A 24,336-nucleotide genomic window follows, 5' to 3' on the forward strand; every position below is an offset into this window, starting at 1 on the left:
AATACTCTTCGCAAATTATTCTATTTTAAAATAACTTTAAAATACTCTACATCAGACACCAGATTACTTGCTTGTAAAACAATTATTCGGCCAATGCTTCAATATGCTAACATCATATAAGAACCTTTTACGAAATTAAATGCTACGAAGTTAGACAGAGTTCAAAATAAAGCCGTTAGATTCATCTTTCACACGCATCGGAGGCAATTACAAATCTAGTACAGAGATCTGGCCTTCCATAACCGGTGGAAATAAATGGAGTATGCAGACTAAAAATCCCACACATAATCATTCATGTTCATTATAAAATTAATCGTGATAATGATATGACTTTTTCTGAGGGCTATTTCACGAGACAAAGGCATAGGTTCTCCATGGTCCCGTTTAGGTATAGCAATATTTGTTTAACACTCTTTTTTTCTACGAATGGTGGTGGAGTGAAACGGGCTTTCTGGTGACATGCTTAAACAAGAGGTCCTAGACATGTTTATTGCGCGTCTTGTTTAGACTTCTTGAATTTTTTCCTCAATGTTTTGCAAAGACATTGTGTTCTTCTGTTTGATATCGTTCTTTTTGAATTGATTCTGTTTTGGATGTTGTATACCAAATTGCTAAATGCGAGATTGGCAGTATTATTAAATAAAATAAATACATACAAATAATCACAGTGAACAAGTTGCCCCGTTACCCGAATCACACGCCGCTGTTGTACTTCAACTAGAGCTGAATTTCGAAGCGACATTTGATGTTTAATTACCTCGCTTCTCGATAAACACGTCCGTGTCTACGCTAAACAGGCGTTCAAGGGGATGCACTCGGTAGTGCGGCCGTGTTTACTTTGAGGAACAGCTTGTGCGCCAGACTGAAACATTTTCCTTAGCTCCGCCAATACAAACCGCGATAGCTGATCATCCCCCCGTGACAAGGAGGTACGTATATTTGCAAACATGTTTCCAAAGAAATTTTCATCTTCTGCAGCGTTAGCTTTTGTAGGGGAAGCGGGGTTCTGATGATGTCAATCGCCAGGCCGCGAACAGACTGTCAGCTCGCTTTTGTCGGCTGCGAGGGCCGCATTTCGCTTGACTTCATCCGGAATCCACGACACCTTGAATCCCGGGAGGAGTGCAGCGGCAGCCAGCAGGTCCTTCTGATTCATCACATCATAGGACCTGCACCAGCCAAATTTATATTGTATTTGCAAAATGCCTGTTGCCCCTGATTCGAAGGAGTGAAACTTGTAGGCGTACGGCCCGATACCCGTATTCATCCCGGCAAGGCGCGCACTGTCTAGGGGGGGGGGGGGGGGGATTTTTCGCGACCAAGGGGAGCGTGGCGAAGGCAGACAAGTCTAATCTCGGCAGGGATCTCTGTGAGTTAGGTGGTAATAAACACCGCTGAGTAAAGACAACGAATCGTCTGGGGGATCACCCACGGCGGACAACAGAAGTCACAAGCCACAAGTTTCGAAGCGTACTACTGCGCGGGACACACAGTTCATAAAGCCGCTCAATTGACGGTTTTACCCTTTTGGCTCTCACGATCGACATTACATTTTACGGTGCTCTAAAACAAGTTCTGCGATTTACGCGTACCGAAGCTAACCTCTTGTGAATTCCGGCCAGGAGACAGGCAGCTAAAGGTCCGCAGTAGCGCAAGCCAGCCACCTGGGGCCCTAAACTCGTCAAACAAAAAGTTGGAGCCGAAGTTGACGGAGTGCGTCGATTGGACAATCACGACGATGACTTGGCGTTTTTCTCGTCGACGTCCAATCGGCGCGCTCCGCGAACTTTTGGCTACAACTTTGTGTCTGACGAGTTTAGGGCTCCTGGGTCGCTAAACTCGTCAAACACAAAGTTGGGGCGGAAGTTGACGCCGCGCGCAGGGCTGAGAAAGCAACGCTCGGTCACGGACCTCCAGAAAGTTCCCGTTTATTCATGTACCGCACGTAGCTTCTATCATTTATTCCTGCTTTTGTTTTCTAGAAAGTGCGTGTTCATTCTCGCCCCGATCACGCGACGCTCGAGCCGCTTTCGCCGAATCTTCGAGATAGCGACGCACTCTAGATAAGAGGCCGCCCGCGACCTTGTCGAGTCAGTCTCGCCCCAGCGCTCGATTCTGCTGACACGCCGACTTCGACGCCCGCGACGCTCTGCTTTCTTCTGTTTCCTTCTTTATTTTTGGCACAAGTTCGCCACATTAAACGTTTATTTATTTCTGTTTATTTCTTGTTTATTGGTCACGACTCACCACCTGTGACATTCTGGTGGAGGTGCGGGGTACCGCATGTTCGTGCAGCGCAGCCCTCCGAGTTCCCGCAGTACAAGTCCGAATCCAAGCTCCCGAGGACCCAACGAAGACCAGATCGAGACTCGATCAAGTCGCCGCACCCAAGGGCTAAACCCGGAATACGGACTTCTACCACCCAGGACCAGGCAGCCGACGATGGCCAACCAGTCGCAGACCCCCGCCGCTCCTGCCGTCGTCTACCTACCCGTCGCTCCTCGGACACCGGCTCCGTTCCACGGCGAACTCCACGAAGACGTTGAAGATTGGATCGACCAATTCGAACGCGTCGCCCGCCACAATAGCTGGACCAACGAGCAACGGCTGCAAAACGTGTACTTCTCGCTCGAGGGGACTGCCAGAAGCTGGTATGAAAATCACGAGTCTTCATTGACATCCTGGGACATTTTCAAGAGCCAGCTGAAGGCGACATTTGTCAACCAGCACCGCCGAGAGAGAGCCGAAGACTTACTGCGTACCAGGACTCAAGGCCCCGACGAGAGCATCACCAGCTTCGTTGAGGATGTTCTTCGCCTGAGCGCCCGCGCCGATCCTCAGGCTACAGAGGAGAAGAAGCTGCGACACCTGATGAGGGGTGTCAAAAGCGAGATATTCGGAGGTCTCATTCGCAATCCTCCGACAACTGTCGACGGGTTCGTCACGGAGGCGACGAATATGGAGCGTGCGCTACTAGCACGCGCCAGACACTACGAGCGGCACCCTGGCGTGACTATGGCGACATCCGGATACGACCTTGGTACCGACCTCCCAGGCATCCGTGACATCATCCGTGAAGTCGTCCGGGAAGAAATCCGCAAGATGCTCCCCGCTACGGATCGCTCGTCCTCCCTGTCGCTCGCCGAGGTCGTCCGAGAGGAAGTCCACCGAGCCTTCCAACCTGAGATTCCGATCAAAACGACGACGCCAGAGGAGCCTACTTTGAGCTACGCCGCCATGGCCCGAAGATCGCCGCAAGCTAACCGCCAGACCACGGCGCCACCCCGACGAGACCCTCCGATGCCACAGTATCCTCGACGCCAGGAAGGACAAGTCCACGACGTTCGCCCGGAGCAACCCTCGTCGAGGAAGACCGACGTGTGGCGAACGGCCGACCGACGCCCGCTCTGCTATCACTGCGGGGAAGCCGACCATGTGTACCGCCGATGCCCATACCGACGACTCGGGCTGCGCGGATTCCACCCAAACGACCCGCGCCCCCGGTGTGGTGAACGCCCTCGGGAGATCGACGAGTACCTGCGACGACCCCAGTCCCCCGAGCCTGCGTCCCGCCGAGAGTTCCGGTCGCCATCGCCACGACGTCCAGCTTCGCCGATGCACCGACCCCGACGTGAAAGCCTGTCGCCCCTCGCTCCTCGCCGGGGAAACTAGGCGCGGCAACCCCTGGAGGTGGAGTTGCCGAAGACGACCGACGTAAAGAGCCTCCAAGAACGCCGGAGCGCTCCCACTCTCCCGACGCCACGCATCGCTACGACGCCCCTGCAACGGTGTCCAACAACCTAAACGTCGTCATCGACGGTCACGACGCATCGGCACTCGTGGACACCGGAGCAGACTACTCAGATCTTGAGTGGGAGGCTCTCCCGCCGCCTTCGAAAGGTCATGACGCCGTGGGAAGGACCCCAAATACGAACCGCCGGAGGACATCTCATCACACCAGTCGGGAGATGCACTGCTCGCGTCGAGATCCACGGTGAAACGTGCCCTATCAAGTTCGTCGTTCTGCAAGACTGTTCGAGGGACGTTATCCTCGGAATGGACTTTCTCTGCGAGTATGGCGCCGTCATCGACCTCGGAACAAACCTGCTGACGCTACGAAAACCTGCTCCACCAGCGGAGGAACCCGAAGCGACGTCACCCACGGTCCGAGTCCTCGCAAACCACGTAAACCTACCACCGCGGTCGAGTGTTTTCGTACTTGTCGGGATCGATGAAGCTTCCTGTGGCGAAGTTCTTCTCGAGGGAAGCCTCCAATTGCTCCTGGGAAGAGGCATAGGCGTCGCAAGGGGAGTAGCTGAACTTCAGGATGGGCGGACTGTGGCCCTCGTGACGAACTTCCGAAACGAAACGCAACACCTCACGAAAGGTACAGCCGTGGGCCACGTCGAGAAACTCCGAAACCCCGCCGAAATCACTGCGATCACTGACGAATCCTCGCCGCCCCAGCAAGAGTGTACGTCGCCAGCGCAGCTCGACATTGACCCTAAGCTTCCGGACCCTAAACGGCGTGAGCTGGTTAACCTCCTCGCCGAATACCGCGACTGCTTTGCGACGTCGTCGAAGGTGCGCCAGACCGCGGTTGCCAAGCACCGCATCGTTACTGAGGACGACGCGCGCCCTGTGCATCGATCGCCGTACAGAGTCTCCGCTAAGGAAAGGGAGGTGATCCATCAGCAAGTTCAAGAGATGCTGAATGACGACATAATCCAACCTTCAAGCAGTCCATGGGCCTCTCCAGTCGTGCTGGTTAAGAAGAAGGACGGAACTCTTCGGTTCTGCGTGGATTACCGGCAGCTCAACACGGCTACGAAGAAAGACGTCTACCCACTCCCCCGCATCGACGACACTCTAGACCGGCTGCGCCACTCTCGATACTTTTCATCGATGGACCTGAAGAGCGGCTACTGGCAAATCGAGGTCGACGAACGGGACCGAGAGAAGACAGCCTTCGTCACGCCGGATGGACTGTACGAGTTCAAGGTGATGCCCTTCGGACTATGCACGGCGCCAGCAACTTTCCAGCGTGTCATGGACACCGTACTGGCAGGGCTGAAGTGGCAGAGTTGTCTCGTCTACCTTGACGACGTCGTAGTATTTTCAGCTGACTTCGACGAGCACTTGAGACGACTCCGAGCTGTTCTTCAAGCCATTCAGACCGCCGGACTCACACTCAAGGCGTCAAAGTGCCGGTTCGCCTATGACGAACTGAAGTTCCTTGGCCACGTGGTTAGTAACGAAGGCGTCCGCCCAGACCCCGAGAAGACTCGCGCCGTCGCGGCATTTCCAGAGCCGACAGATAAGAAGGCCGTGCGAAGATTCCTTGGACTTTGTGCCTATTATCGACGCTTCGTTCGGGATTTCGCAAGGATTTCCGCACCACTTACGAATCTCACGAAGGGCGCCAAGAAGTTCGAATGGGCCGAGGAGCAACAGCAGGCATTCGACGAACTGAAACGACGACTCCAGACTCCTCCTGTGCTTGGACATTTCGACCAGGATGCGGAAACAGAAATTCACACGGACGCAAGTAACGCGGGACTGGGCGCAGTACTAGTCCAAGTGCAAGAAGGCATCGAGCGAGTCATCGCCTACGCAAGTCGGACATTGTCCAAGGCGGAGAAAAATTACTCCACAACTGAGAAAGAATGCCTTGCGGTAGTCTGGGCAATAACGAAGTTTCGTCCGTACTTGTACGGCAGCCCGTTCCGTGTAGTCACGGACCACCACTCGCTCTGCTGGCTTGCGAAGTTGAAGGACCCGTCAGGACGCCTCGCTCGATGGAGTCTTCGACTACAAGAGTTCAACATGACAGTGGTCTATAAGTCAGGCCGCAAGCACAGCGACGCCGACTGCCTGTCCAGAGCCCCCGTCGAAACCCCTTCTGGCTGCAGCGACGACAATGACGACGAGTGCTTTCTAGGAGCAGTGAACACCGACGATATGGCACGACGTCAACGGGACGATCCTGAGCTGCGCGCATTAATCGAGCACCTGGAAGGGGGCAGGAGTACCGTGCCACGTGTCTTCTCACGAGTACTGCCGACCTTCGCCATCCGACAAGGTGTACTCTACAAAGAGAACTTCGGCAACAACAACACACCTTGATTGCTGGTAATCCCGAGTGACCTTCGAGAGGAGATCTTCCAAGCCTGCCATGACGACCCGACATCCGGACACCTTGGTTACAGCCGGACACTGGCCCGTATTCGTGAAAAGTATTACTGGCCGAAGCTCCCCAAGACCGTCCACCTATACACACGATCATGCCACGAGTGCCAGCGACGCAAGAAACCGCCGACGAGGCCGGCCGGACTTCTGCAGCCCATTTCTCCTCCAACTACACCCTTCCAGCAGATCGGAATGGACCTACTTGGTCCTTTTCCGCCTTCGACGTCGGGGAACCGCTGGATCATCGTCGCCACAGATTATCTCACTCGGTACGCCGAAACGAAAGCCCTTCCTTCAGGGACTGCTGTGGAAGTCGCCAAATTTTTTGTCGAGTCCATCGTCCTCCGGCACGGCGCTCCCGAGGTTCTGATTACAGATCGCGGATCTTCGTTCATGGCCCAGCTGACGCAAGAGATCCTTCGTCTCAGTGGCACCGGCCATCGTCGAACCACTGCATACCACCCGCAGACCAACGGACTGACCGAGCGACTCAACAAGACAATCGCCGATATGATCTCTATGTACGTCGACGTAGAGCACAAGACGTGGGACGAGGTGTTGCCCTACGTCACGTTCGCCTACAATACGGCGGTTCAGGAGACCACTGGATTCACCCCTTTCCAGCTGGTACATGGTCGGAAGGTAACGACCATGCTGGACGCAATGCTGCCTCATGAGCCATCTGACAATGAGAGCGACGACGCCCAGGCGGTTGCTCAACGCGCCGAAGAAGTCCGCCAGCTCGCCCGACTCATGATTCAAGACCAGCAACGCGTCGACACGGGCCGCTACAACCTTCGTCGCAGGGACGTTCACTTCCAGCCCGGAGACAGGGTGTGGGTGTGGACGCCCATCCGTCGCCGCGGCCTCAGTGAGAAACTGCTGAAACGGTACTTTGGACCATACAAGGTACTTCGTCGCCTCGGCCAGCTGAACTACGAGGTGATGCCCGATGGAACACGGACTTCATCACGCCGCCCTCCACGACCAGAAGTCGTCCACGTCGTGCGCCTGAAGCCGTACTACGCTCGATAGGACTGTGGACCTTATGTGCTCCAAAAGACTCTTTAGTTTATCGTTCTTTTTTATTTTGTTTTGTTTCACACTGCATCGGGGCGATGCACTTTTAAAGGGGGGAGTAATGCCGCGCGCAGGGCTGAGAAAGCAACGCTCGGTCACGGACCTCCAGAAAGTTCCCGTTTATTCATGTACCGCACGTAGCTTCTATCATTTATTCCTGCTTTTGTTTTCTAGAAAGTGCGTGTTCATTCTCGCCCCGATCACGCGACGCTCGAGCCGCTTTCGCCGAATCTTCGAGATAGCGACGCACTCTAGATAAGAGGCCGCCCGCGACCTTGTCGAGTCAGTCTCGCCCCAGCGCTCGATTCTGCTGACACGCCGACTTCGACGCCCGCGACGCTCTGCTTTCTTCTGTTTCCTTCTTTATTTTTGGCACAAGTTCGCCACATTAAACGTTTATTTATTTCTGTTTATTTCTTGTTTATTGGTCACGACTCACCACCTGTGACAGTATGCAGACTAAAAATCCCACACATAATCATTCATGTTCATTATAAAATTAATCGTGATAATGATATGACTTTTTCTGAGGGCTATTCCACGAGACAAAGGCATAGGTTCTCCATGGTCCCGTTTAGGTATAGCAATATTTGTTTAACACTCTTTTTTTCTACGAACGGTGGTGGAGTGAAACGGGCTTTCTGGTGACATGCTTAAACAAGAGGTCCTAGACATGTTTATTGCGCGTCTTGTTTAGACTGCTTGAATTTTCCCCTCAATGTTTTGCAAAGACATTGTGTTCTTCTGTTTGATATCGTTCTTTTTGAACTGATTCTGTTCTGGATGTTGTATACCAAATTGCTAAATGCGAGATTGGCAGTATTATTAAATAAAATAAATACATACAAATAATCACAGTGAACAAGTTGCCCCGTTACCCGAATCACACGCCGCTGTTGTACTTCAACTAGAGCTGAATTTCGAAGCGACATTTGATGTTTAAAGGGAAGCTGAAGCGGTTTTAAATATGAGAAAAAACACCTGAACCTAGTTAACGAGACCTCACCCATCACGAATATCGTATTCGTTTGGTCATTTTCTGCGCGGGTTAACCGGAAAAGCGCCTTCAAAGGAGCGCCGAAGCCGCGCCTCTCCGAAGCAGAGGGAAAGGGGAGAGAGGAGGGAGCCCGACAGCCGGCGTCACAAAAGGACCGACTGGGGGACCCCGCCGCGGATGGCCGCACTTTCCTCGTAGCTGCTAGTGTCTTTTCGAGCCGTCGTCGTTCTGTCGCTGCATAGCGCTTGCTTTTATCCCTTCAGTGGTCATGCTATTGACTCAATCGCCTGACGTGTTGATTGTTTTCTTGTTTGTTCACGGGTTTGCGGAATTCTCGTGGCACCGAACCAAGTGACTCGTGCTGTGTTGCACGATGCCGTACTCCTGTGTAGCCGCCAACTTTCACGAACAGCGCTCGTCGCAAATGTTCTTCCCGCTTACTGTCTTTTCCACTTCGTCACCGAGATTTTAATGGGGTGGGTGGGTTTGAGCAAGTACACCGTTTTTTGTTCAAAATGTGTTTCGGACGGCGCATATGAAAACTATGACCGTATGGGTTTGGGTCTGAAGAAGGCTCGCCTGAATCGGACGCTCTGCCGACCATCTTTGAAAGTACAAAGGCGATTCAGCGCATTAAAAGTCACAAGCCAAGAGGAAACGTAACCGGCTAGGTATTGTAGGTCGACTGTTCTAGAAAAAAACTATTACGTTATTAGAATTGTGCAGTGTGCTAGAAAAGCCGCGATCATTTAGCCGAATAGCGGGTTTCTATTCGCTCTCTTGTGTTAACCGCCTTATATTAGTGTTTAGTGTTGGTTTCTTATAATGTTGAAGTGACCATATTTTCCAGACCGACTTAGGTCCGGGAAATCTGGGAAACAAAAGACAACAATCTTGGGGCCCAAGATTATTTTCTTTTGCTTTTAATCTACTCGGCTACCCAGTCACTTGGGAGAGGAGGGCTTGCTCTAATAAGTAGTCATGCAATTCATAATGCGACTTTCACGGTGCAACTTGTTTTAGCATAAACTTTTTTTTTTTTTTTTACAGTTGCTGACTTTATTTGAGGTCACATAATTTTTAAACGTAAACCTAAATTGTGTTAAATTTTTCTTCCAAAGGTTCATATTCTCTTCAGGAGAGCCTTGTGTAGATACAAAGCATGTTGCCTTCTGTTCTGAATTGAGTTCTTTTTTTACAAGTTAAGCAGTGTTTTCCGTATAAAGTTTGTGTAATGCCACAATTCTTTGTGCAGTAGAAATGCGATCGGACGATGATAATGCCTGGTGGCGGTGTGATGCAGTCAACAAATCTTGGTAAAAGTATGCGAATGTAGAGGCCAAGGAAGCTTTAACGAATTCGACATAAAATTAAGGGGTGCAGGCACACATCTCCGCTTTAGTTTGCGGCAAACAAACTAAATGCAACAGAGGGTACTGCTATGACAAGGATGGACCTTTTGCGCAGTTATACGCATAGTGCCCAAGGACATGGCGTTGGCAGAACGGCGACCCAATCTTATCACCCGTCTCATCTCAGGGGAAGCTCTCCCGTTGCCCGAAGCCGATTGTACTATCCCTTCAAACCACTTCTGCCTTGATGAACAATGCAGTCTGCACGCTCACGCGTCCAGCAGCTGGCAAGCACGAAGGCCGATGTGTGCAGAATTCCTGTCCTCTGTCGACCGTTTTGGGAAGGGTCACCCTAATCCGGCTTGAGGCGTCCCGTCAATAGCACTCCGTTTATTGTCAACGTTTTAGGTTACAATAAGTAGCGGTCAGTACGTTCCTGAAGGTACAAAGCCGGCCATGTCGCTCGCGTCCGCGCAAGCGGTTCCTAGTCTCTGTGTTTATTACTGCGGGGGGTCATTTTCCTACTTCGCCAAAGGCAGAAACGCGTACTATGTCACGTCGAGGGTCGTCTGGACACATTCCTCTTTCGGATCCACCGAAAGATTTCGAAAAATCAGAAGCCGAACCCGATTTACAAGAGCAGAAGACCCGGCGCCCGGCTACTTCCGCAAGCGACGGAGCAAACGAGAATCGAGATGGTCCTTTTATGACGTAGTGGCGCGTCACGCGTGGCTAGCCAATCGCGTGCCGCTGCGGCGATCGCTTCTGATTTCTTTGCTTTTTTTCGCGTTTAGGGATTATTTTGAGTCAAATGGTTGTGATATTTGGACTCAGCAGGCACAAACGCGTCAGAATCAGCCATTAACTCATTTTTTTCGAAAAGCTCTTCAGCTTCCCTTTAATTACCTCGCTTCTCGATAAACACGTCCGTGTCTACGCTAAACAGGCGTTCAAGGGGATGCACTCGGTAGTGCGGCCGTGTTTACTTTGAGGAACAGCTTGTGCGCCAGACTGAAACATTTTCCTTAGCTCCGCCAATACAAACCGCGATAGCTGATCATCCCCCCGTGACAAGGAGGTACGTATATTTGCAAACATGTTTCCAAAGAAATTTTCATCTTCTGCAGCGTTAGCTTTTGTAGGGGAAGCGGGGTTCTGATGATGTCAATCGCCAGGCCGCGAACAGACTGCCAGCTCGCTTTTGTCGGCTGCGAGGGCCGCTTTTCGCTTGACTTCATCCGGAATCCACGACACCTTGAATCCCGGGAGGAGTGCAGCGGCAGCCAGCAGGTCCTTCTGATTCATCACATCATAGGACCTGCACCAGCCAAATTTATATTGTATTTGCAAAATGCCTGTTGCCCCTGATTCGAAGGAGTGAAACTTGTAGGCGTACGGCCCGATACCCGTATTCATCCCGGCAAGGCGCGCACTGTCTAGGGGGGGGGGGGGGGGATTTTTCGCGACCAAGGGGAGCGTGGCGAAGGCAGACAAGTCTAATCTCGGCAGGGATCTCTGTGAGTTAGGTGGTAATAAACACCGCTGAGTAAAGACAACGAATCGTCTGGGGGATCACCCACGGCGGACAACAGAAGTCACAAGCCACAAGTTTCGAAGCGTACTACTGCGCGGGACACACAGTTCATAAAGCCGCTCAATTGACGGTTTTACCCTTTTGGCTCTCACGATCGACATTACATTTTACGGTGCTCTAAAACAAGTTCTGCGATTTACGCGTACCGAAGCTAACCTCTTGTGAATTCCGGCCAGGAGACAGGCAGCTAAAGGTCCGCAGTAGCGCAAGCCAGCCACCTGGGGCCCTAAACTCGTCAAACAAAAAGTTGGAGCCGAAGTTGACGGAGTGCGTCGATTGGACAATCACGACGATGACTTGGCGTTTTTCTCGTCGACGTCCAATCGGCGCGCTCCGCGAACTTTTGGCTACAACTTTGTGTCTGACGAGTTTAGGGCTCCTGGGTCGCTAAACTCGTCAAACACAAAGTTGGGGCGGAAGTTGACGGAGCGCACCGATTGGCTTATCACGACGATGACTTCGCGCTTTTTTCGCCGACGTCCAATCGGCGCGCTCCGCGAACTTTCGGCTCAAGCTTTGTGTTTCACGAGTTTAGGGCCCCTGGTCATACTCAATCTTCTTGATGAGAACGTAGAGCGTCGGAACCAGATACCCGCTGCGAATGTAGTTTTCACCTTGCAGGACATTAGGGACTCATCAGACAGGTTTCATGACCTGTAATGAAAAGTCAAACGTTGTACCAAGGAAGTCAGAACTACCTAAATTGGATGTACCCCGCAATACTCCGTGAAGTTAGGCGCTTGAGATGGCAGCAGCCTAGGAATTCCTAGCTTGCAGAAGAGGACGTCTAGGCGTGTTTCCTTTTCTAGAAACGTGTTGATAGAGCTTATGGGCTCATAGGTAGAGTTCCACTTTGTAACATTTGGTCGAAATACGCACTAGATTCCGCAGTGGGCCTCGATCAGATCAGCTGCTTGTGTGGTCTGTCCCTGCTTGTTCCAGGGCTTTTGACACTAGGTGAACCCACATTGCTTAATTTTGGTGCATTTCTGATCAACAGCCTCTGCACGAGCCTCGTCAACGTTAGCGATGAGCTTCAAAGTGTGTGCAAAGCACTGCCGCTATAGTGGCAGGCGGGGCCTACCTTCGTCGACGCTATAAATAAGCGAAAATAAATACACAGGCACAATTATCTTCGTTTTCATCGTTGGCTTCCTCCTCACCGTAGATTCTGCGCAGGCGCAGCAATATATAGGCGTGTAGAAAAGAATACAATTAAAAAAAGAAGTATGTCAGACAGACTCGCCGAAAAGCTTTCACAAAATTTGACCAGCTGTCCGTGATAACCTTTGTAATCTTGCCTAGTAGGTCGAATTCGCTGAATACTTCATCTAGCGTTGTGGCCATCTTTTTAAACGTCACACTCCCGTGCATACGGCGGCAAGCCAAGGCATCACTACTGAGTGGTGCACGTTAAAGACCCCAGGCTAGCGGTTGTACTGCACTGGCTAAATTGCTCATCTACAGCGTGTGACTCGTCGCAACTTTAAATGGCTGACCAACTACACTCTGTATAAATATCCCCACAGCCCAATTATTATTATTAATTTTCGTTCGTGTTTTTTTACCAGGACAACACCCGTAGCAGGAGTGGGTTCTGCAGCGCGAGCTTTCGCTCCTATACGTGCTCCGATCTGTAGTGCGTTAACAGATCCGGCTACCGGTTCCCCCATGGAACGCATGCAGAAACCGATACAAGATCTCTCGCTTCTTGTCTCAATGTCTGCGTTCTGCTTCAGGGAGGAAGCTTGCCTGGCAGCCTTTGGTACGACACTATATCTAAATTCCATCTCGGATGTCCTTCTCCATACAACATACTAAAAGACAAGTTTTCCACAGAGTTGTTTGCGTATTGTAGTGCCATACTGTAGTCGTTGACAACATATGGAACTCACGACGTAACTTGTGATGTTCAGGAGTTTTTGCTTATTTGTTTTTCGACATTGCTGTTGGCTGACACCGCACTTTCATTAGCCGACAATCTGATGATGTGGACTCACCAGGCCCTGCTTTAGCCGGGTTCAAAAAGTTTCCAGTATGACAAGTTTCTTGTCAAAACTAAAACGCCGCGCGTGAAAAATAGCACAGCGTATGCGTGGGAAGGCTAGTGTACCAGTGTCAACTGTATATCGTCGTTCAACTGAACGCGCTCACTTAACACAAGCGTTGCCCGCTAAGTGGTCGTAATGTTTAACTGGAATCCAAAACAGCGCATCTGCCGCTGGAACAACCTCGACAGTTGTCGAGGTTGTTCCAACGAAAACTTGCGTCAAGCACCACTTGATCATCATTATATAATCAACGTGTTCGCCCTAGAAATTTCCAGTGTGGCTTAAAAGTCGCATGAGTTGGCCCGATATGGAAAGGCAAAAGTAATCTGAAGTCTCATCCCCTCAAACATTTTTTAACTTTTATTAATCAATATCTATTATAAAATTTTCACGAAAAGTAATTGGAGGGACGCTGCTCGGTGTAGTTTCAAGAAAGTAAAAATCTTCAGACTCAGTGCAAAAAGACATAAAAACTAGTACCAGGGATAACATTTTAAAGAAGCTATATACGGTTAGGGTTGTTCTTAAATGTTCAAAGCACCTTTGGTGCGATTCAGCAAACCGTCCTGAACTATATTATAAATTGTATTACTATATAATACGTGATGTCGGATTAAAAGTTATCAAATTATCTTAAAAAATGCAATGCCTAAGAAATAACTTGGAACTCGCAACTAAATTGGAATTTAGGGATAATGTCTTTCAGGGTTCGATTTAAAAAAAAAAGGAGGGAGGAATCCTTCTCTTTCCTTTTCCTCAATCATACACATTTTGGAGTAAAGGGATCTACATGCCTTTATCCCAAACACATCCGACGCCCCTGTGCGCGCTGATGACAGAAATGTAATTTTAGTGCTAAGATGAAAGTCATTCTCGATAAATACGTAAACGAGTATCTGACGAAACGGTCCTCCTGGCATCAAAACAATAGACCACTTTCGAAATTCCGCGCCATCTAGTGGCCTCCTGGCTGCACCAATTATCCTAATACGCCATATTTAGGCAGGTAATCTGGCCGTGTACTGGACACGAGGAGGCGTCGGCGTTCGGCGAGTTTTTATATCCAATCGCAAGCTTCGTGCTTTGGATGGATGGATGTTAATGGCTATACCCTTTGTAACGGGCGGTAGCTTGCGCCACCTAGCTTAGACATACAGCATACTAAAAGCCAAGTCGACCCTCCTTAGCAATGGCGGCCGCCAATGCTGCTTGAAGGTCTTTTGAAAAGGGTCTATTAACTTGATGCTGAACATTGATAAAAATAAGATACAGTGCATCTAAATCTTCTATTAAAAACAAGTGATGATCCGACTGTTTCTTAAATATGAAGTCATTGCTATAGAAAAGGTGAGGGAAAAAGTATTTTCAGGAGCTTGGTTTAGTGAACAATTAAAGCGGACAACTCACGCGACCAAACTTAAGCAAGGTTAAGCACAGATCCGCGCGCTGTATACACCGAAAGTAGCATTTTACAGTCACCGATAGAATGAGAGCGGCAGGGGCGCACCAGTCGGTAACAACTCAAGAAGGTAGGGCAAGGGAGAAAAAGGTGGGAGAGGAGGAAGCGGATGCAACACTGGCAAGAAGAGGAGGAAGCCCCCTCCCTTCGCCAGCGTTGCGTCCGTTTCCTTCTCTACCACCTTCCTTTCCCCCGCACTACCTTTTTAACATGCAGCATTGCACGCGAAGGCAACGCCAAGCGAAGAGAGAAAGGGCGAGCACCAGGAAGGTGGGAGAGGAAAGGAGAGTAAGAGAGGGCGAAGGGAGAAAAGCAGAGCTCTATAAACGCTAAAGAGGAGAGGAGGTTCCTTTCCACCTCCCCAACCTTCCTGGTGCTCGCCCTTTCTCCCCTCGCCTGGCGTTGCCTTCGCCTGTATTGCACGCAACTAGTGACACCGAGTATAGCACGCGCCTGCCTTCCGCCGTGCTTCAACTGCGCGCGCGCTTGAAGTGCACAAGACACTGAAGCATTGTGAAAGGTAGGGATAAGCTCCCGCTGCAGGTGGGATAACTATATTATGTCTTCCTTGCCGTCTCCACCATGTCAGTAACTAGAGTCGGACTCAAAAATGTGTATATATTATATCTTGATCCATGTTACAATCTGTCACGCAATTATGGTGTGTGTGTTTGGAGGGGGGGGGGGGGGGGGGGAGGGGGGGAGGCTACGGCAAGTCTTAAAAATGATGATAAACTCATTGTTCCGGGGAAGAAGAGACTGTTAAGACCGTTCGAAAGCTAAATACAGTGTGGTCGAATTTTGTATCCCCAAAATTGCATTCGTAAAGCAAACCAGAGTGTACGAATCTTAATTACCGCAAACAATGTACAAAGAAAACTTATTGACAAATGAAGAAAACAGTTAGCATTCCATACGCTACACATGAGATAAAGCCGAGTTTGCTCACGAACCATAACAAAAGATGCATTTTAAAGTTCCGTGTTGGCCTAATATAAATCTATATGTGAAAAATGAACAAGCTACGAGAGGCATTATATTGTCGAAAGATATATTACATAGGTATAGTTTTCGAAAGTTATCGTTCTCGAAATATGTGATTTTTTTTAGAAGACTGCATTGTGTTGTTTCTCTTTTTTTAATAATCCTTTTGAACAAAACAAAAATATATTACCGTATTTTAATTTATTACAACATTCATCCCTGGAAGAGTTGACTACACCGCGGAAGTCGGAACTAACCGGCATTACCCCAAGAAAGTGTAACCCCTCGTCCATCTATGACACACGACGTCAGGGGCCTCCACATCTGGTGCTCAGCCAACGCCACCTACTGTCTGTTGCAGGTGGAGGGCGCAGGACAAGTTCCTCTTACAGAGCCCTCAACTCTTTCCACTTTCGTAGAGCAAACGCTGGAGAGGAGGCGAGCTCCTTCTCGCCTCTTCTCCAGCGCTTGTCCTGCACTCTTAAAGACCGGCGACCCAGTTCGCGCTTTCCACTTTTCTTTCCCTTCCTCCTCTCCCTCTTCTACACTGCCCACCGTTGCCTGTTTCCTCCTCCCCCATGGTGAGGAGGATCTTTTGCCTTGAAGAATCTCGAGTCTGGTCGTCGGCATTTAACAGCTTGTCCTGCACTCTTAACCTGCCACCGACTGTAGAATAATCAAAGCCCGTGGTGAAGAATTCTGACGTCATCACGGTGAGATCGAGCGAAGACACAGATTCGTCACGAGTGCTGCGTCAGCGTTCGGCTGAACCTCGTGTCCAACCAACGTGTCGAAGGACGCTCGGCATATGGATCGGGTTCAATAGCCTTCTTGCAAAAATCAAAGCGATCCTAGCGTCGTAGTGCCGTGGGAGGTGTCTTCGAGGAACCCCTTGGCCAGAGTTTCGGTTTCTATTGGCCAACCTTACGTCACGACGTTCCGTCACGACCAAATAAAGTGTGAGTTTTATCACTGTAGAATTTGTTGCGAATGAACTCGGCACAGGCTATGAGCGTGACGTCACGCGCAGTCGTGAGGAAACATGACTGACGTCACATGGTGCCACCTGAATTCACAGTGCCAATGCAAAGCGCAAGTTCGTCTGCATCTTTTGCAGGAGCTCTGATTGAGGGATAGTGGGTAGACCTCCAGGCAGCTTGCTTTGAAGTCTACCCACTATCTTTCAATCAGAACCAATCAGATCTTGGCGTTCTGACGTCATCACAACCCCTGCAAAAAGAAGCAGACGAACTTGCGCTCCGTATTGCGTCATATCACGCGACATCAAGACGTCACGGAACACTGTGGCGTCTCAGAGTGACGCCACACTTCTTCGTGTCGGTTCTTTGTGATGGTGCTACTGCCGCCCTGGGGCACACACATGTTCTAGGCAAGAAATTGTTCACTTATTACTATAAACAGATGGAGAACAGCGCTATAAGTGCGGCTGGATTGCTAAGACTGCAGTTCCTGGAATACCGTAACAACAGACTGCTGTTTAATATTGTATAGTTTAGCAGGTCTTGCGCTTTAGTGGGGTAAATAAATATCCCCAGTACGAGTTATTTCTCTTGAGACGTCAGCAATTAGGTTTTTTTTTGTTAACAAGTCAGTTTCTTTATACTTATGTACACGAAAACTAAATTGCAAGTTAGAAATAGCATATCTGTATTAAAGGGCAACCTGTCAATATGTTTTTAACTTGGGATTACGACTGTTTTCAGCTAAGGAAGTGTCCCTGAATTACAAGGTATAATTTTTTTCTCGATATTGTGTGTAGTTTTATAAATATAAACGCACAAAGTTTGGTTTCGGGCGTCTACGGCAAAACCGAAACTATCTGCTACAGAAATGGCAACACTGATCGTCAGTCGTACGGCTGCGACCAACGTTACTGAACCACTCAGTTGGGAAACTGCCATAGAGACTGCTCTGAAAAAGTGGCCCCGATCTGTCCTCGAGAAACGAGCTAAAGGCGAACACAACCGCCGTCATTCCTCCCGCGGCGGCCACTCGAGGAACTGCACGTGGCGTCTATTTTGGCTTTAATCGGTCATTTTGGCGCCGAAACAGATAAAGCGGAAGAGGTTACAGGGGTGCCACCCCCGTCTCCCCAGCGGACGCGCCGCGTGTTACTACCGAAGTTAAAATGCACCTAGGTCGGGACCACTCATCTCTATGACAATTGCTGGATCGCGCTTCCCCGCTTCGACATATTGCGCGATTGAAGCCACCGGTCGGCCATCTTACCGGTTCCGCGGTTCGAGTTCGACCAGGTTCGACTTTTTCGAACTTTTAGTGGAAAGTTCGACGAACCTTCTATTGAGGTTCGACTCGTGTGCGCATGCGCGACAGGCTGGTCAGTTGGCTTCTGATTGGATGATAATGGCTAAGAGATGAATTAAGTGCAGCGCTGATTGGCTATTTCAGTTAATACACTACTAAAAATAAAGTTATTAACTTCTTCATTGATTAGAATTAGTTTCTTTTAATTGCAAGTGTTCACAAAATAAAATAACCCTTTGCATAAAAAAAATTTCCAAACCTAGACATGCTTGTATCAAGGTCTGGCCACACTTTCCACAAAGTCGAACCGGTCGAATCTGGTGAAAAGTTCGAAGGTTCGTCGAACCGGTTCGACCCAGTCGAATCCCGAAAGTTAGACCAAATTTCTGGTTCGACAAAAGTTCGCGACACCCCTAGTTGTCAAGGCGGCGGTTGTCTCTGTTGTCACGTGACCTACACACGGTAACCATGGTAATTGCCTAGGCTTGACAGCGCTAGAGCATATCTCGTAAGATGGCCGACGGTGGCTTCATTTTCGGTGCGGGGAAGCGCGATCCAGCAATTGTCATAGAGATCAGTGGTCGGGACGCATTACTTGAAAGCATCGCTGAGGCATGGTTTTATAAAAACAATATTAATTGTGCCGCAAAACCTCGCCAACTAAAGATTATAAAAACATCACGCGCCCTTCATTTTGTACTAAACTCCAATAGATTTCATACAAAAAGAGTCTTTTCCGTTTGTTTTTACACAAAAACATACTTTCTAAAAGCTCAATGTGACCACAGTACAGAAAAATGATAAGGAGTTGCGCTGTTGTCGTATTTAGCTCGGTCTCGGTGGACGCCAGCGGCCCAGGTTTCGACGGCGAGTCTCCCGACTTAGTGTTTTAGTAACGTTGGCTGCGACGTAACGTCATGCGGCTGATGCGCCAGTGTTCCTTGACTAAAGGCTAACCCGCCTGCCGCCCGCTAAAGAGCAGCTAGTCGCATCTTTAAAATCGGTTTTAGTGGACATACTTTTTCGGTTTAGTGGACATACTTAGTGGACATACATTTAAAATCGGTTTTAGTGGATATTACGTCAAAGACTTCACTTTGACGTAATATTTCGGCTGGGATCATATTTCGTGCCAGAAAAGCGACACCAGTCATTTATTTCGGCTTCGTTTTTGACCGGCGTTGCTCTTTAAAGGGGTGCGGAAACGAAATTCTAGCGCTAATTTTTTTAGCTTTAATGCGTTACATGTTGCAGCATAACCTCAAAAATACCTTTCGTTGAAAGGCACAAGAAAACTAATTTTAAAGCTAATTAAACGATCTTTCAATGTGCACCTGGTAGATGCATGTGGAGCCTATTTGGGAGGTAATCTAGCAACGTTGGGGAACTTGCTACGTAGTCATAACGTAGCAAGTTCCATCGGAGCAGCGCCACTCTTTGGAATTCAACATTTTCCTTCACAGCTTTCCTACTCAACCCACAAATCGCGCATTGTAGCAAACAGTTCAAGAAGGCGGACCCTCATTTTTGTACCCGGACGCAGCCATTCTCCCCTTAGAAAGTGAGCTCGTCGTTCAAAATTTGTACGAAAGTTGCTTTTCCCATCCCGTTCACCCCTAAGCTGACAGTGCTGTGGAAGCTACGTGCTCCTTGGGCCAGCCACACGCTCGTCACTACACGGGTACTTCGAACGGCTCGGTTGCAACCTAAAAACGAAGGACGAGGGTAAGGCGGGCCGGGGAGGAGGAAGCAGACGGAATGCTGGAGAAGAGAGGGGGAAACCTCCTTCTCTCTTTAGCGTCCCGTCTGCTTCCTCCTCCCCGGCCCGTCTTACCCTCGCCCTTCGTTCTTAGGTTGCGGAGAGAAAAAAAATGTCCTCCCCCTCTCACCCGTGCATCGTCTGCTCTGCCAAGTGGGCTGTACCTAACATCCGGCTGGCGTTCAAACTCGGTTTAAAATCGCGTCATTTCGTAAATTTCAAACAAAGATGTGCGGATTTTATTATCCAAGTTATCGTGTAATGCTATGCTCGATAAAAAGACTAGTCGAGTCTAAGTGCGATGTTACCTGCGTGCGAATAAAAAAAAAAAAGGAAAAACTGTGTCCGAGTGGCCGGTCGTTCCGGCGAAAAGTAAATCTGGTTGCTGTAGCTATTTTACAATACGAAGTTCGTACTGATGTAGGCCTTTAGCGAATATGGGTGGAAGTCTGGAATAATAAATAAAAACGTGCACTCCTGGCGCAATAGACGCAGCGGTTGAGTTGCCGGCTGACCTCACTGCTATTGAAATAACGGAACAAAGATACGCTAGTTGATCATTTACTGAAATAAAACAGCAGAGCGCTAAAGGCTGATTTTGGTGTAGCCATAAATATTCTAAAAACGCGAACCACTTCATAACGGCAGCCACGAGCGAGAGCTCGATGTTCCCGCCGGTACAGCCCAAAGGTGGAGAACGGCAACATCCTGGTTTCTCGTTTTACCCCGCCGAACCCATAGAGTTATTACAATAAACGCTAGAGGCTCAGCTGGCGCTAGTGTCTATGGGACTTCCGGTTGCAAATTGAAGCAGACAGCATGCAGTCTACTTTTCCAGTCTTCCTGTGTATTCCTATGGGAAAACGCGCGTGAATTTTGTCTCGTCGCCGGAAAATAACATGAATAACGCTTGTTATTTCGGTTGTACCGGATAGTATGTACCTTAATTACCATTGTGAAAGTGTAATTGCTTTAGTTACAGCATTTTTCTTCTACCACTGAACGATGTTAAACTTCGCTATATTCCAGGCCCAAACCTCTGTTCCATGGCAGGTATGTAGAAACGACCGACGATTCTAGGCAAAATAACGATCGAAAGGAATGTAGAGTGTGTTAAAAGTCCACCAGCATTCTGTTGGTGCTTATATATTGCTAATATGCCTGTCCTCTCACTATAAGAAAATGACCCGGTCGTGCATTTTTACAAGTGGCTGAAAAAACGTTCGAAACGTAAAAAATAAAGTACGTGGGCTGCGAAATGTGTGTTTTCTTAATATTTCCTATGTCGGGCAGTTTTTATCCCGCACCTGTTCTCTGGCTTCCCCCTATTTGCAAAAATTTGGAGCGCGTGGTGATGATTTGAGCACAGAACAATCATCTTCGCACATACTCATGAGCAGAAAGAATAAAGCAGTACTTATTTATTGCAAATCGGACTATATTACGTGACTTTCAATTTATTTTGATCGTATGCAAGCACAAGGAGTTACTTATCCAGTGTTACTGCGTAGTTTTTGTCGTCTCTCTTGGTTTTCCACATGTCCTTCGTTCGTTTGGCACGTATATCCCCCATGCTGGAAAGCGTTGACGCCGTGTTCGCGCTAACAGTGTCCGACAGTGCGCATAAATACATGTACCTAACAGTTTTAGCACCGCTTTTCATGCCACGATTTTAAAATAAAAACGCCGTAACTGACCAATTATTTCATCTGCGTGACTGGGAAATGTTCTAATGTGCCTAGTACGTACGATTTGTTCGTGATATTTGCTCTTATAATCGAGCGCAGATAGAAAATGCACTCGCTTTTTTCCATAGAAATACATTACCGGAAGTCAATATCGGACTGCTTGCTGTCTGCTTCAATTTGCAACAGCACACTAGCGCCAGTTGAACCTCTAGCGTACATTATAATAACTCTATGGCCGAACCTGCTCAACTTCCCGGATGTGTGGAGAGAACGCTGCGGTCTAACAAAATGGCGCCGCCCTGAGAGCGCTAAATGGAATGGTCTATTACAGGGATGGGCAGTATTTCAAGTACAAGTATTTGAAATACATATTTCAAATACTTTGCGTATTTTGAATTCGTATTTAATTACAAATTGGGTAATGTATTTGACGTGTGTATTTAAATACTAAAACGTGGGTATTTCAAATACGATTGTAATTAAATACAACTTTGTGGGCGAAAATACATCCCTCAAATTTATTGTCACTGTCCAGAGCAGGAAGAAAACTACGTTCTGCACCGAATGAAGTGTCTCTCAATCAAGTACAAGCGTTTAGTGATTTCGTGATTACGGTGCTAGTCCAGGGCAAGAATAGTGACGAAATCAACGTTCACAGGCAGTCTGGCTAAATAAGTGCCTGTGACAACTTGTGATGGTTTCCAGCCTGATTTCCCTCCATATTTTTGCCTGGAACATTCTAAATGCGCGGGTCGTCCAGATTTTCGTAACTGGTCCGAGTTGCAACAATAAAAAATTATCTAGCTAGTGCTGCGCGTCTTGGTCGTCTCAGTTCTTTGTTGGTCTATACCAAAATGTAATCGACAAAAAAAGCTGCTTGAAGCTCTGTACTTTTTTCACCTCTTACGTCCAAGCTGATTACATTTTTTGTGATTATATATCTATTACGTTACTAGAGCCTCGCACACTAACTCCTGAGTGTGCGATGCAAAATTAAAATGAGATACCCGGAAACCCGTTGCAGGTGCCGTGAAGTTGCTGACGCAAATTTTGAGGAATTTATTTGGAAAAGTATTTGGAGGGAGACCATATACATTTGGTTGTATTTGTATATTGTACTCAAATGCTTTTGGAGATGTAATTGGATTTGTAATTAAATACATATTTGACGAAGTATTTTGTACTTGTATTTCGATACATATTTGCATGTATTTTGCCCATCCCTGGTCTATTAACACCTCCACAACGCTGACAACGCCACCAGCGACAAAGCTCATAGCCACGCCAGCCTTGCTACGTCACAAATGCGGGGAATCTTTTCTTTCTGTTTTTGTTTGCGCCGGATATCCCATGACGCATCGCGCTCGCTTCTCTTCGAGCGCTTGCTCGAGTGCACCGTTTGGAACGAAAAATACAGCCAGTCGTTCAAAATACAAACGTGCGATTATCATTTACGATTATTATCCGTTATGCTCGACTCATTTCCAAACGAAATTTGAATATTTCAATTTTCGTTTCCGTACTCACACACCATTGTTTCCACCGACCTTTAAAAGTATATGTAAATGAAATAATAAGGTGTAGGAGGTCAAATTATAATATTGCTTTCCATGTGTAGCGGTCACTTTTGATATTTTTATTTCTTTACGAAATACACTATTTCTTAAAGCGAGATAGAAGTAATAATGTAAATGAAGAAATTAGGGGAAACATAAATTTCGTGGGTTTAATTTACAACTCGTTGATGTCCCACGGTGAACGCGACAACTTTTGGAAGAAAAACATGTGGGGTCGTTAACAAGGAGTCGTGACGTTAAAACCGTATTTCTAATGATTGAACCTGTCAGACAAAGTAATTTTAGAGGCAGTTGCCAGTTGTTATCCAGACACATATGTACATGTAACACCAGCAATGCAGTGAATAATGACGTTCCCAAAATTATATTTTTGAGCATTTCATTCGTTTCTGGCTCAATTTGAATTTCACTGTTTGTACATCATTACCAAATCATCAGCAGTGCATGAGCTCAAAATACAAATGACTACAAAATAATGTAATGCATTATCCTAAAAACTCGTTGAGAAAACTTTTTTTTTTTATTTTGGCATCATACAAAATAGTTTTTCTGGCCTACATCTGCTTAGAATGTGATTCGTGTTGGTGGGATTTGTAAGGACGCAGGTGACTTGAATCCCTCCATTAAACAATGATTGTGAAACACTTTAGTATGAGTTTGATGTACCATAAACCCATGACTCTCCTGATGATTTTTTTCTTTTTTTTTCAATTTTTAGTTTATATAAATCAAAGTTCGTTAAGCACCTTAAGTTTATTTTCACAATACCGAACTCCAATCGGTGCTAGCTGCGTCAGAAGAAACGCTTTCCGGTCCTTGGGCTATAGTTCGTTGAACGTACATTGGCGCCCGCTGTTTTGCTTACGTTTTGTTATGAAGTTTTCTGATATATTAAAACATGTAAAAATTAAAAGAAAATATGTAAAAGCCTTTCCAAATAAAAAAAAATGCTAGGATTATATCTCAGCCGCGCAATAATTGTTATAGAATTAGGTATTATTTGGTATTCTAAAACCTTTACAGAGCGAAAGTGCATGCTTTCGAATGTAGATTCATAATGCGCATATTTGAGAGGGAAAAAACTACTACATCTTTGTTGCTGGCCTGTATGTGGACTAATATTCCGCTTGCCAGTTGTCAGAAACACGCATCGCATACTGCTCCAGCTGTTATTTTGAAAACATTGAAAACAGTAAAAGCCAAGCCGCAAATGTATCAGAGAAAAACCGCCACGCCGTTTAATCGCTGATACGTCATTGAAAACCGTTTCCTGCTCGCTGTACGCCAAAGTCATTCCAGGTGCCACCATAATTTTAAAAA

The 24,336-nt window shown here is 47.8% G+C and overlaps 1 pseudogene; it reads right to left on the reverse strand.

Annotated features, from left to right (window-relative positions):
• Positions 1-784: 784 nt before the first annotated feature.
• LOC115332303 lies at positions 785-12,559 on the reverse strand (annotated as a pseudogene).
• Positions 12,560-24,336: the final 11,777 nt, after the last annotated feature.

The sequence above is a fragment of the Ixodes scapularis genome, unplaced genomic scaffold (assembly GCF_016920785.2).
Source record: "Ixodes scapularis isolate PalLabHiFi unplaced genomic scaffold, ASM1692078v2 PGA_scaffold8__174_contigs__length_109621045, whole genome shotgun sequence".
In the NCBI taxonomy this organism is placed as follows: Eukaryota; Metazoa; Arthropoda; class Arachnida; order Ixodida; family Ixodidae; genus Ixodes; species Ixodes scapularis.